The sequence below is a fragment of the Anticarsia gemmatalis genome, chromosome 16, assembly GCF_050436995.1.
Source record: "Anticarsia gemmatalis isolate Benzon Research Colony breed Stoneville strain chromosome 16, ilAntGemm2 primary, whole genome shotgun sequence".
NCBI classification, from domain to species: Eukaryota; Metazoa; Arthropoda; class Insecta; order Lepidoptera; family Erebidae; genus Anticarsia; species Anticarsia gemmatalis.
This window is the reverse complement of record NC_134760.1, coordinates 7919995-7933833: the sequence shown is the minus strand read 5'-3', so window position 1 is coordinate 7933833 and position 13839 is coordinate 7919995.

Here is a 13839-nt window from a genome sequence, read left to right as displayed (position 1 = left end):
AATAAGGTAGGCTTACTAAAATAACCTAATTAGATTTTTTCTTAATAGGTTATTAAGAAGGTAACCCAACTTACCATGATGAATGTACAATCTTATAAGATTTCGAAAGTATACACCAACATGTCGTCACTATTGTTTCAACAGTCCAACAAGACTGACACTCATAGGAAATGTAACTCAATACTATCATCAATACATAAAAACATGAGACAGTCGCGAAAGTTCCAAACCATATGCGCTTGTCATTTTAATATTAAAACGATTGTCGAGATCAAGACGTTGGGCGTGGCTCAGTAATTTACTGTCATAATTTATTGCTATTTACTTAATATTATAGAGAGGAGGAGTTTTAGTAACAAAATAATTACACAATACGATTAAAAGTCTTAATGAGAAAACTGTGATTGATTAACTTTAATTATGCTGGACTTCGTCAATCTGTTTAGAGTTGAAACGATTCAATTATAATGATAGCTTTCTTTCGTTTTAGTATGAATTATGGGTACATGTGCAAATTACGTGGTCGTATTGAGAGTTTGGAATAAATAGTTCTTGTGAAGTGAATCAGAAAATAGGCTATTGACACGGCAGAGTACTCAAGGGGCAGCTTATTATTATATAAATTTGGTAATTAAAAGTTGGTGATTAACCGTAATGATTGTGTAAAATATCGATGAAGATTGTCGGAAGATCTGTACTCAGTAAGCGGCTAAAAAAAAAGATTATTCCTTATGAATTAATTATATTATAACAATTAGGAAAATCAGCCATACAATATCACTTAAAAACTTAATAGAAACTAAAGCTTGCTCTTTCTCAAAAGGCGTCGCTTGTAATATCTGCCTCCCCTACTGTCCACTTGCAAACAGCCACCCTGAACATCGAGGATCCGGACAATTTATAGCATTCGGTACGAATAATGAAAGCCGGTCGCCGCTGGGACGAGCAAACATATAAAATCGAACGCTAAATTAGACCAATAACGCGGCCGACACTGTAATGATCCATTTCGCGCGAACTAATAAAAATAACTATTATTTTATTTATAGCACATCACTGAAAACGCTACTAAAATGTTAACATCTTCTTCTTGAAAATAAAGTTACTAAATAAACATTTAATTTTAATATTTTATTCACAAGAAATATTTTGTAAAGAAAATCAAGAAGAGTTTCTTGGCTTTTACATAAGCGACATCTATTATCCAAAAAGGATCAGTACTTATTTCAATCGATAGAACGTTTCTTAGTACGCATTGAAATATATAGATGGCGCTACTTAGCAGCGACATCTTTTGGATTTTGTTGTGATTATTTAATCTGATCAATAGGTGTCATATCGGTAGTGTGTTTGTTGAATAAAAGATGACACTGTTCTAAAATAAAGAGTTCGACATTTTACTGATTGTTGAAAATGTAGAGTTGCTTAATACAGAAAAATATTAGTGGCTAGTTTCACAATTTAACTCGAATAACCTATTAGTGAAACAAATCTATCCATATTCCGCTTTATAGGCTAACCGTTAGTTATTCAAAAGTGGTGCCACCAGTCATAGTTTAAAGTTTTTCTCATACTTCTCAATTTAATTAATCAGATAATAACTGCCAGAATACGATTTACTAAAATGCCATCTATTGAGTTACTAATGAACTACAAAAATATAATCGATACCAAAAATCCATAACAACGATCATTTCTTATCACGCCATTTAAATCAATAATGTTTGTGTAGATGTCGCTATACTAAAAGTTGAACGGTTTACATTTTTATTCATTGAACGCTGAAACTCCAGTTTCTATTTACACATAAAATATGTATGAGTATGCAAATGTTCTGCTATCCAATCTACAGCAACTTTTTCGAAATAAATTGACAATTCCTCCCAACGGCCATCCCCTGAATTTGCATGCAGAAGCGCCACTTCAAAGGTAACCGTTGATAACTACCTTGCTTTAGGATACAACACTATACATTCCAATTTTAACTCTACGATCATACTAATAAGACTTACAATCATTTGCAATGTATTTCTCCGCTTGTACCAAACATAAAGTTCATCTAGCAAGCAGAATTCAACTCTATCTGTCATAAAATAAGAAATAAATTATTTTGCAAGCGTGGATATACGTCTTTTCGTAGTGCAATGATGGGAACAGATTGGTTTATCTCCAAAGCGAGGTTTCAGAGGGAGGGTTTAACACAATTTTGTACCGGTGAATGAGTTTTGGTAGCCGCCAGCCATCTTTCCCTGCCTGAAACGTTGTTAGGTATCTAAGGAATAAATCTGTACGGAATACATGAAATGAAGTTATGTAGAGTTGTTTGTGCTTCGTCTTATTAAATATTCATCTTTTGTGGAACTAATTTGTGTAATATTAAGTCTTGATATACTTTTGGATATGAAATCTAATGACTTTTCTGAGAAAGTTAAAAATTGATTATTTTTGGCGTAGTGACGTAGCTCTACCAGGACGTAGAGCCTTGTTAGGTCTGTTAGTAGAAAAGTTCCTCAAAGAAAATCTTTATACCTTAAAGTAATACTTACTCATTTGAGGTTTCATATCGTGACATATAGAAATCACAATTATAGCTTCCTTATGTAGACTTTTGATTGATCTGTATTCTTGGTGTTAAAGGTTATGTTATACTTCCTTAAAATACCTGCTGAGAAGTACTGAGTTTTTACTGACAGCGCTCAGCTTCCTTGCCAATTTAGAAGCTTTACTTTTCTGTCCATTCTCAATCTATTTAAAACAATTTTTTACACTTTCCAATTTTTTTACCAAAACTCTCCTGTGTAAAAGCAGCACCCGAACTATTGCATGCTCGCAACAATAACGAAACGTATTAATCAGATCTTTACGTATCTAATAATTACATTGATATCTGTCGAGCACACGACGGGTGGTCGTATCACCCGATACGATAACTGATAACAAATGTTTGAACCCCATGACGTAGCTCTGATTTTAGTATTATGCAGTTTGTTTAAATAAGTGTATTCAGCTTTGAGTAATACATGTTCGCCTTTAAGTGATTTCCGATTTTGGAAAATAATACAGAATGTATGTATGGCATATACCTAAGGTCGGGAAAAAATCTTTCTCTTCAAAAGCTCGATATTTGGATACCTCACGAGCTCACTGAAAGACACCTAATGAATCGTATACTCATTTGTGATTCTTGAAGCTTAAAAGATTTTATTACAAGTTCATACATACTATGATGCGAAAAGACTTTTTCCCGGACCTAATATAATGACATAGTATAATGTTATACATTTTTAGGTCGTCCATCAAAGAAATGCGTGATGCAAAGGCGAAGGATTGCCCGATTGGTAAATAAGTCATCCGAGTGTTCTTCTGCACTGGGTCTATGATTGCTTTGTACTACCGCCATTTGTGTTCAAGTAGTTTTGCGGCACTTAATTAAAAAAAATATCGAATGAACATAAGACATTTGGTAGGTACCTACTTTAAAGTCTTTGTCACTTTTCGTTGAAACCAGAATAGTTGCATCAGTAGCCACTGACTCAGTTCCCAGATTAGATTGTCCACCAATTTTAAGATATTTGCTATCTTTAGCTGTTTACTAGAAAACAGATGAATCACATACCTTTTTATGCTTACCATATCAAGATTCCAATAAATTGTAAGCAAAGCAAGTAATAATAAGAGAAGCAAGATTATTGTGTCAGTGATAACGTTTTTAGAATAACATAATAAATAGTTAAGAACATTTTTTAAGGAGAGCCAATAAACGTGGTCTACTACGAAATAACATGCAACGCTTCATCCAGCTTTTATCGCAAAGATGTTATTAGATTTCAAATTAGAGGTAGCCGTATCTTAAGTTAGTATTCTCTCTCTTGTCCTAGCTATTCGTCCCATATGGTGGTGGGGTCAGCCTTCCTTACACTCTTCCTCCACTTCGCCCTATCCTTAAAATCGTCTTATCTTAAGTAAATGCAATTTTTAAAAAAAATGTATGTAGGCTCATCGAATTCTTTTTGCAGAGAAGCCCGTTCTAAAACTAATTTTATCTAGGAAGATGGGATCTAAAACCCAAAAGTACCATTACAAGAAAAGTTACAATTCCATCAATCAATCACATAATCTCTTGAAGAATTTATAACATGTTTACAGAGCCCAGTTCCGAATGATCTCCTATGTTCGGAGACGTTTCAAGTATAGAACAAATAAGATAGGAAGACACCCGACTGACAGCTCGTTGAAGGATTATAACTAACTACTATCACTGAAGTAGTGGATCTATCTCGGTAAACAGATCGGCTTGATCAATTTTCCCACACTAGTTTTGAGATATGTGTCTGTTCTTAAAGTGTGCGACTGTTCGAGAAAAATCGTGTTGCAATAATCTAACTACAGTTTAAAGAGGTACCGACTGCAGAACTTTTGCAAAACACTTGCCAAGATATGCGATATAATAGGTGTATTTATGTTCGAGTATGTGTAAATTAGCCATTATCAAGGTACATCGCTGCGCTAGTGTAGTTCTCAGTTCATAGATGTTCGATAGAAAAATATTTCGTTAAGCGTTAAATAATCTTATTTCGGACAGGTTATTTCTTATTTCATTGAGATTAAGGTAGCTTAATCATTAAATTGTTTAATTTATAGTAAAAACACGAACTAATTTAGTATTATAATATGGTGTGGTTTAGTAGGGGAAGAAACCAAAGAAAGCTACTGAGTACGATCCTTCCAAACTTCCCTTGACTCATTCATATCCATATATCTTGTCATACAAGACCGCCGGTTACGAGTATGCACCTGACCTTTTTTCAAAACATCGCCAATGTGATCTGTGTATAAAATTTTACAATTTAAACAAAATTATATTTTGTGGACTCAGCCTTCTCCTGAAACAGTATGACCTTGCTAATCATTTCCTCATCGGTAAGTGCTTCTGACTACAAACAAGTACATCAAGATAAAAACAATCAGAATGACTAAATATTGATTCTGATATTCTAATGAATAAACGATTCACAAAATCAGTGATGTAAGAATGAAGTCAGGTGCAAACTACAGTCACTTTGTCTGCGATAAGTGTATTTATCTATAAACTAGTGAGTGTGTGTTTTGAATCATTACATTTAATAGAAATGTAGAATTTTCCTTAACAAAGGTGATTGATGTATTTTTTAAGGCATAATAAATTACGTGGGCTAAGTTCGGATCGGTGACTTTTAATGCCTTTATGAACTATTTTAAAGAACTTTCAACTGGCAACAATTTTGAAAACTCATTATTTCTTCAATCTACATTATCACAGTAACACAGGAATTCTACTTATATTCATAAATAAATGCAATAGTTTAATTCTATGTGAATGCAAAAATTCGTAAAGCTCTTGGATAGTATTTCAGGACACTCGGTTATTTACTATATTACAATTATTATAGTACCTTAGGTGCATGTTTTATCTTATTTACTTAGATATACCATTCATTTAAAAATAGATAAAAACAGTTATCATTGTTAAGTAATATTTTGACAGTGACATATTATTTAGAATTCCCCAGAGATTATCAGGGGAAACACGTGACCTTGATCAATTATTAATTATATTAAAACATAGCTAATAATCTATTTTAGATAATATTAAGTAAGTACCTACTACTGTATTTATCACTAAGGATTTAATCACAAAATTGCAAATCATTGTGGTGATTCGCAACGCAGAAAAGTAAGTCCACTGAATGTAGGTACATACATCCATCAACAAAATAAAATTGGTTTTTATGTTTGTAAATACAATATCTTTTCTAATAAGTACAGATAGACGTATGGATGTACCTACCTTATTCTTTTCCGCAATTTTTGATAAAATTTTCATGACGCTCTTAGGTACTCTTAGCCTCTACTAACACATGCCATGCCATTATTCCCCAGGGAATCTTTTCACGCGTCAGTCGCAGACAGCAGTTAGTATAGTATATAAGTTTTACGTTTGTCATTATAATTTTAAGTTCTTAACTAATAGTAATAGTAGCTAAATACCAGTAATGAATATGAATAAATTCGTGCAAACTTAATATTTCTACTGCAAGGTAGCAATCGGAAGCGGCAATCATGATAAAATCGATGACAATTGCAATAAACATAAATAAGAATCGGTAATTGATAATTATGATTATAAGGAAAGTAAAATTACAATAATAAGTTGCAGGAAATATTTTTTTCTTTTCATTCCAGTAGCCTTATCTCTTTTCCGGTTACCTTGATAATAAATACAATAATTTGAGTGCAGAATATGACACACAAAAGATAGCGCAAACACGTTACTGACGATTTTCTCATTGATTCAAAAGATTTAGGAGGGAAGTGCTGATGAAAGAACAGAGTTACCTAAGGTATTTCAGGGTTTATAGATAGACGCTGGACAACTTATGTGACAGATTAAATGACGTCAAAGTATGAAAATATCGATATTCTTCTTTATTAGCTAAAATAAACTTATCCAGAAGTGCTGCAAGCCGGCAAAAATTTAATTTTCATCAAAAACGTCAAATTAAGTTCTCCGATAAAGATGATAGCTGGCATGACTATGAAAACATCCTTAGTTTATTTCAAACAGTTTAGTCGCGCAAGTAGGTATAAGTTCTGGTGCCATCAATAAATCAGTAAAATGGCAAGTATTACTGATACAGGATGATAATTTAATAAACTAATTCTCACGGAGCGATAAGGATATTCGGCGGCTCACTGGCGCGTAGGTCAAGCACTTGACTGATATCAAACGTTCCCAAGAAATTAATGTTTGCGTGAACCCGGTAGCTTGTTGAACTAATAATAAAAAGATCGATTATTTCGTGAATTCTTGGAAATTGCAGGAAAAATATATGATTTTGGAAGATGAATCAACATGACCTAGAATGTAAAGAATACAAGTATCAGTCAGTCAAGTTGAAGTATCATAAAACAAGTAGGTAAGTGTATGTCATACTCCCTATTGCAATTTTTCAGCATTAAACAATTTGCGCGACTTCTACTTCATTTATTGCTTATATTATTGGTTTAAGATAAACATAGACTATTTTGTCATATTTAACACTACGGTTCTCCGTTTCAAAACACCAACCCATTAACAACCGTTCCTTATTTTTAAAACTGTTCTGTAATATGTATACCATGGCTTAAAAATGGACAGATAAATTATTATATTACAATAGTTATCTAACATCCTTAAATTAAATTTAAGGCGATTATTAAAAAAACCCACGTAACAATTTTCATCAAACAAATTCTATTTGAACATCGGACTACCGAAACGATCACTGAAAAAAAAAACTACCAAGACATTCTTCCGATTCACACGCATGTTTATCAGTCAAATTATTTCATTATCATCACAAATATTTAGCCAGTAGTATCTATTACGCCGTGGGAAATGTCTCCACGTACATAATAAGTACCTGACGTTTTTTACAACCATTAAATATTATTATTCGGGAATTTCTCTTGGGTTTTTTACGTGTAATCGTCATAGAGATGATCGTATTTGAGCCCCGAATTAAAAGATAACGTATCAGCTTATCTTATGAGAATGTAAACGGCACTTGGATTTTTGTGACGTTGAGAATAACGGGTATAATTGTAATTATGTTATTTTCAAATTGCAGAATCATCTAGAGATAATATTTCAATTGTTTTGCTTAAAACACGAGATTATAACACGAGTTTCGTGCCCATCTCTCGTCATAGACTATTTAGCGGTCTCTTGTCTTATGTCGAAAAAAAGTATAAATAAGGTAAGGATTATATGCAATTAATAATTAAGAATTAAATTATATAATATGTCTTACTAATAAATGTCGTGTCAGCTACGATTAGTTATACAGAGTTCTGTCTTTTTCACTCAAATACTGTTTCAATATTTATTGAAAGCGACAAAGCACTATGCAACTACTTAGAGCTTACAGGTTTATCATCTTGTCAACCTCCGTGGCGTTGTGATTTAGGTCGCCATGCCGCTACCATTGCACAGGAGGTAGTGGGTTCGATTCCCACATGGAATAATAAAAATATCTGTGCGATCTACAGACAGTTGTTTCGGGTCTCGTTCTACGTCGTATTCGTTGTTTGTATATATTGAAGTCCCCGCGACACAAGAGCAATTCGAAGCGCGGATGTTGTCTTTAAAAAAAATGAAACATAAAATATGCATAAAATTAGTGTAGAGTTAGCTACAATGATAACATAATTAAGATGTCGCAAGGCTTAAAATTATAGAGTAAATGTAAATTTTAGTAGCTCATGTTTTCAATGCATGTCAAAATACGAATTACGTACAAAATTCTGTCAACAGTCTGTTGAATAAAATAAACCAGTATAAATAATGATAACACCACTATCAAAACTTCAAACGGGTTGTAAAAGTGTTATTTATTTTATCAAATGAGAGAAAATAACACTGGCATTCTCACGTGAAAAGTGTCTATTTGGGAAATTCCGAAAAATTCATAGAGCTTTTATTTTAGAAACTTAAGTGTAAAATACACTTCTCTTTATCTTCTTTATATCATTATGCAATTATACAAAGATGTGAGTAAAGGTGTATCTTCTCTATTTGATAAAGGGCTATCTTGACGCAAAATGTGGGGCTCGTAACCTTGGGCTGCTTTCAAAAATGTTTTATGAGAAATTGGAATAGCCAATAGCACTTTGTGGATCTCACTCGTGAGAGTGATTTCGTGTTGCGTGTGTGTCTACATACATGTTTGAACCACAGAGGTAGACTAAGAATCAGTTCTTGATGATTCTAGACGTTTAAGTAAAGCGTGGAGCATTTAACTATATTACTTATTTTCCGTTCTACAGAAGTATACTTTTAGTTTTTAATTATTGACATCGTAAAAAATGGTGCACTAATCATATAAATTGTATCAAAAGGTAGAAACGCCACGTAACAATGACATGTATGGGTTTCCTGTGTCTACAGTATTAAGTGTGGCTTCTGTCCGTGTTTGATATCGAGGTGGTAGTCAAATAGTTTTGCGATAACACAATCCTAAGGATTATTATAGGTTTAGGAGTGTGTTTCAATATTTAATGAGTATGACACTTGTTTGGAAAGAAGTATCAACGTGACTTTTGAAAGATCCTAGATCGTGTTTTGTTTTCCGGTGACTGTGCTACTGTCGTATTTGTGATTAATGGCTAAAAGAGACATTATTCAGGCTTATTTAATATCATCTCTACATAGTCTAATTCTAGCAATATGTTCCACTTTTATAGAGCTAAGTAATTTAGCTCTATTGTATCATTTCCGTTTTATTCTTGTTTTAATTTTTTATCGTTTTAATTTAAACTATAGAAAATGTTTTTGAGTTTATTTTTCACGCTACGAGTATATTTAATTGAAATCGGTCCAGCGTTTTAGCCGAGAAGGAGTAACAAACTCACACTGTCGCATATAATAATATGTAAATGTTATTATAGATTGATCTAATTTTATAATCACGTGCTATAAATGTGCGTAAGATCACGGCAGTGGCTTACAAACATTAGTTAACCATGAGTTAAAAACTCACACAGGAAATTATTTTTTCTAGAAAACTTTTTTGATTACGCAACAGATTTTTTTGATAAGCCATAACGTTCAAGGACTTGTTAAGTTATCATGCGTCACGGCTTCCATCTTAAGTTCGTAAAAACTAAAATATTTTATTATCAGTAATTACTTTAATGTTCAATGTCACCGGCAGACTTGTTGAAAACAATTGCTTTACGGCTCTGTCGTCCGTTTAAAGAACAGGGGAGAACACAGCTTAGCACTTTTTTGTGAAAAAGATTTATAGGAAAAAAGCCTGTATTGTGCAGTCATAAAGGTGAATTTGAAGTAAAGGTTTGTGTAGAAGTATTGTGCTTTGATGGTTGTACACCGTGGCGTGCTCCATCCACGCGCCAGGGTTGTAAAACAATTTTCAAATAAAAGATGAATGTATGACAAAATACAAGAATTCCTTTTTTCGGAAGGTCCAAAGCAAGTAATGGTTCTACAGTTTTTATAATTCACTAGATTTGTTTAAAAATTGTGTCTTCAAAGTTTTAATTTTTTTAGCAATACGCACTACTTATTCATAAAAGTTTATTGCTGAAATATTGTCTGGAAGCTTGGGAATGCATTCTACCGAATTTTAAAAATAAGTCGTAAAGTCATTTGACTAGGCATTATTTATAACAATATAGTTAATAGATTAAATGTATTAAATAAACTCGTTTTTATATAAATCAATAATTTTTGTTTAAGATTCGCTATAAATCCGTAATTGTTAAAAGTAAGAAAAATAAGAAAAAAGGTGTGACCGTAATTCTTTCTTTTTCACGTTTTATAAGACGCCAAATATTATTCCACAAATAAAACAAAATAAATTCTTATTTATCGATTTACGAATAACAAACTAGCGCGATGAATAAATGTAAATAAATAAATAAATATTAGATGATTCTTATTTGTATTGATTTTAATTACTAAACTTCGGCACGCTTTCGAAAAGTATTTCAAAAAAAGATAAAAAAGAAACAATTCTAACAAAACCATTGTATGCGGTTTCTCCACACCCAATAAATATTAAATGCATTTTTGCAACAAATAGAACAAAATAATTTGCAAAATGCGAACTTTGCAAAAAAACTACAAACGTTTTATTGTTAATGCAGGTTTGTGATTCCTGGTAACTTTCGCTTTTTTAGTTTTTTTATCGCCAAAGACACGTGGCAGAAATAGTTCTTTGATTTTTACTAGAAATGTGAGTGTTGAGTGATAAATGTGGATTTTGGTACTCACTAACTCAAAATTTGAAAATGATTAAGTACGTTGAGCGAAAAATATTCTTATAGATACTGCGAATTGCGAATTTAAAATTCATGGTGTCTGAAGGGGCGTAATGTTTTAGCAATATAAAAATAGGCCAGGATTGATATTGACCATATTGGGCACAATATAGCCAATAACGAAAGAATAGTAAACATATTTTGGACTAAAACTGATATATTTAGGTGTTGAACAATCTTTTTCAGTATCTTCTTAAGATCTCTTCTTGCAGACTTTTGACTAACGGCTAGAACTGTAAAGGCATTCTCCTATACTTAGAATCACAGTTATTCACATCAATAGTTAACGGCATCAAACAAATACGTAATTATGGCGTATACACCTTATCAGCGGGGCGCTCACACCAATAACATTACACGCTCTAAGCGCGAAATCAGTGTTTGTAATACAGACAGACCATTAACGTCCACATTAACGCAAAACAATACACATAATAGTACACAACAGTACACAAAAGTACACATAATTGTGTACAAAAATACACAATACCTCGCCCGTGTCTCCCCATTGTTTGTTATAGAAAAACCATTAAAAATTATTGATCTTGTCTTGTTCTTTCGTACTCAGAATTTTGGCGTTTCGTGATCGTTAATGAGACTAAATGATTCTATTGTTAGGTATTTTATTAGTGAGACAGGTATTTTTTGTTGAAGTGTCACGTAGTTGGAACAGTTTTTGCGTAATTCTAGAGCAATGACTGAAGATTTTGAACATTTGTCTCATTTAAAACTATATGCTAGCTATAAGTTAAGCTTTAACTGAAAATGAGTCCTATATCTTCCTGTTTACGTCATGCTATTTTATACCTACGAATAATCACAGAAATTATACAACGCTGTTCCGCCTAAAACTTCTTGTACTCATTACGATTGGCTTATTAAGTTCGTTCAACTGAATCATCATCTGCCTCTCACATATTTTATGATTTTTTCGAGAGGACAAGGTGTGGGCTACACGGCTGCAGACACTAGGAAATTAAACGTAATAAAATCAAGATTTATTATTTGAAAATTCGTCCTACCGTTTTTACAGTCGCACCCTTTCAGTGTTTAACGTAAACATAATTGATTTGAGGGTCTTCCATTTTATTACAATTCTGTTCCCAAAGTTTTTACTTTGACGAAAAACTTTATAGCGGGATTTGCTTAAACACGTTTTGTTACAACCCTTTTGATAAACAAATACAACTATAGTAAAGAGACGTAATCAATTTTGAATCTTACACCTTTGTAATAAGAACTAATCACTCCATTCTCAGCTGCAGAACAAATTGAAATCGTAACAAATGAACAACGAATTTATTTGCGTTCCATAAACCTAATTTTAAACTCTTTGTCTTAACAATAGAGATCATTCCAGTATCTTCAACTGCTTAGATATCTTTGTCGAAGTAATGCAGGGTGTACACATGATTGACATTTTACGATTGTAAAAACTAAAATTTATTGTAGTAACAATTCGCGGAACGCTTGTTTCCGTAATAAAACCCTTTGCGTAGGTGTTTTATTGTGCCACGTTAATGTGTCCCGTTCCTAAGTGACAGTTGACAATCTGAAAAGTACTATTAATTGTACAGTGCAGATAGTAGAATTATTTATTTGTTGTAAATCTACTAGGTTTTGTTCGAAAATCAGTTTGTCGTGATAACTTTAGGAGTTGTATATTAGGTACTCTGTAGTATTTAAGTGTTAAGCTAAATGTTGTACTATCCACAAACTTACGGTACGGTAGAGCGCGATTACGGTCTGTAAAATCGAGTACCAAGACTTTGACATTTAAAATCTACTTAATTTTAAAATAACTCCCGCTAGGGGCGCTGATTGGGTTTCATGCATATTTTGTTGATAGTTGGCCGGTTGTTGATAGTCGAAAACAACAGCAACTATTTTGCTTTAAATCCTTTAATTCTTTGACGTAGTGCGCAGTAAATAATTACTTATTAAAACTTATCAAAGCAATACTTATAGTTAAAGCTTCAAGTTTTGCGTAAGATTCTAAAAATAATTTGGCCCACAGCTGCGGTTGAGCATAGAAAAAGAAATAAGGTATTTTAAGTACTCCTTAACTCCAAATCTGCAACGTGTGAAAAACATCGTCCTATCCAAAAATATCTCAAAACAATTTTAGCAAAAGTTCTTAAAACACATGACACATAATTAGTCTTATCCGAACTTAGCAATACTTATCGTAGTTTCACGAAAATAGTTAACACTCTTCATGAGAATGAGTGTTAAAAATATACACACAAAAAGTGTGGGTACTTTGAAAACGTTTTCATTCGTTTATCTTCGAACTTATGATGTGAAGAGGGTGTAGTGGGTGTAGGGTGTAATGTTTGAAACGTAAAAACAGCACTTGGAAAGGGATGAAAGCGCTGAAAGCGAATATAGATCATTGTATGAACTTAATGAATCCTTGACAATCATCAAAAACGAAAAACTGAAAGCTATAAAGTCTAGAAAAACTTAAACCTGAATAAATATAAAGTGTGTATTTTCTATCTTCTGAAAAGGTCATGAAGCCAAAGTTGATACAGCAAAACGTCTGTACTTTACATCAGTTCGTCACCAAAATTAGTGTAGTTTTAAAGTCTCTGCTCTGAAGTTATTGTTGTAATGTAACTATGGCATGATGACATTAATATCCATATAATGTAAAAATCTATTCCAATGCAACAAATAAAAAGAGTCTATATAAAACTAGTCTATCCGTACAAAAGGAGGCCTTTATATTTCATATCTTAACAAATGTAACACTATTCTAAAATATTTTCAGCGCTAAATCAGCTTATAGATTCAAATCCTAAGGGTTATTTCTTTTGAGAGAGAACTTTATCTGCGTTGTAAGTGATGTGATAACGTAATGGGCAGACGTTAACATGTGTTGGCTTCAAGTAGTGATCATTACTGCTACTCAAGTGGAAGGGTTGTTGATAACTGATGATATGAAATTTTGGATTGTGAGTACTTGGGCCA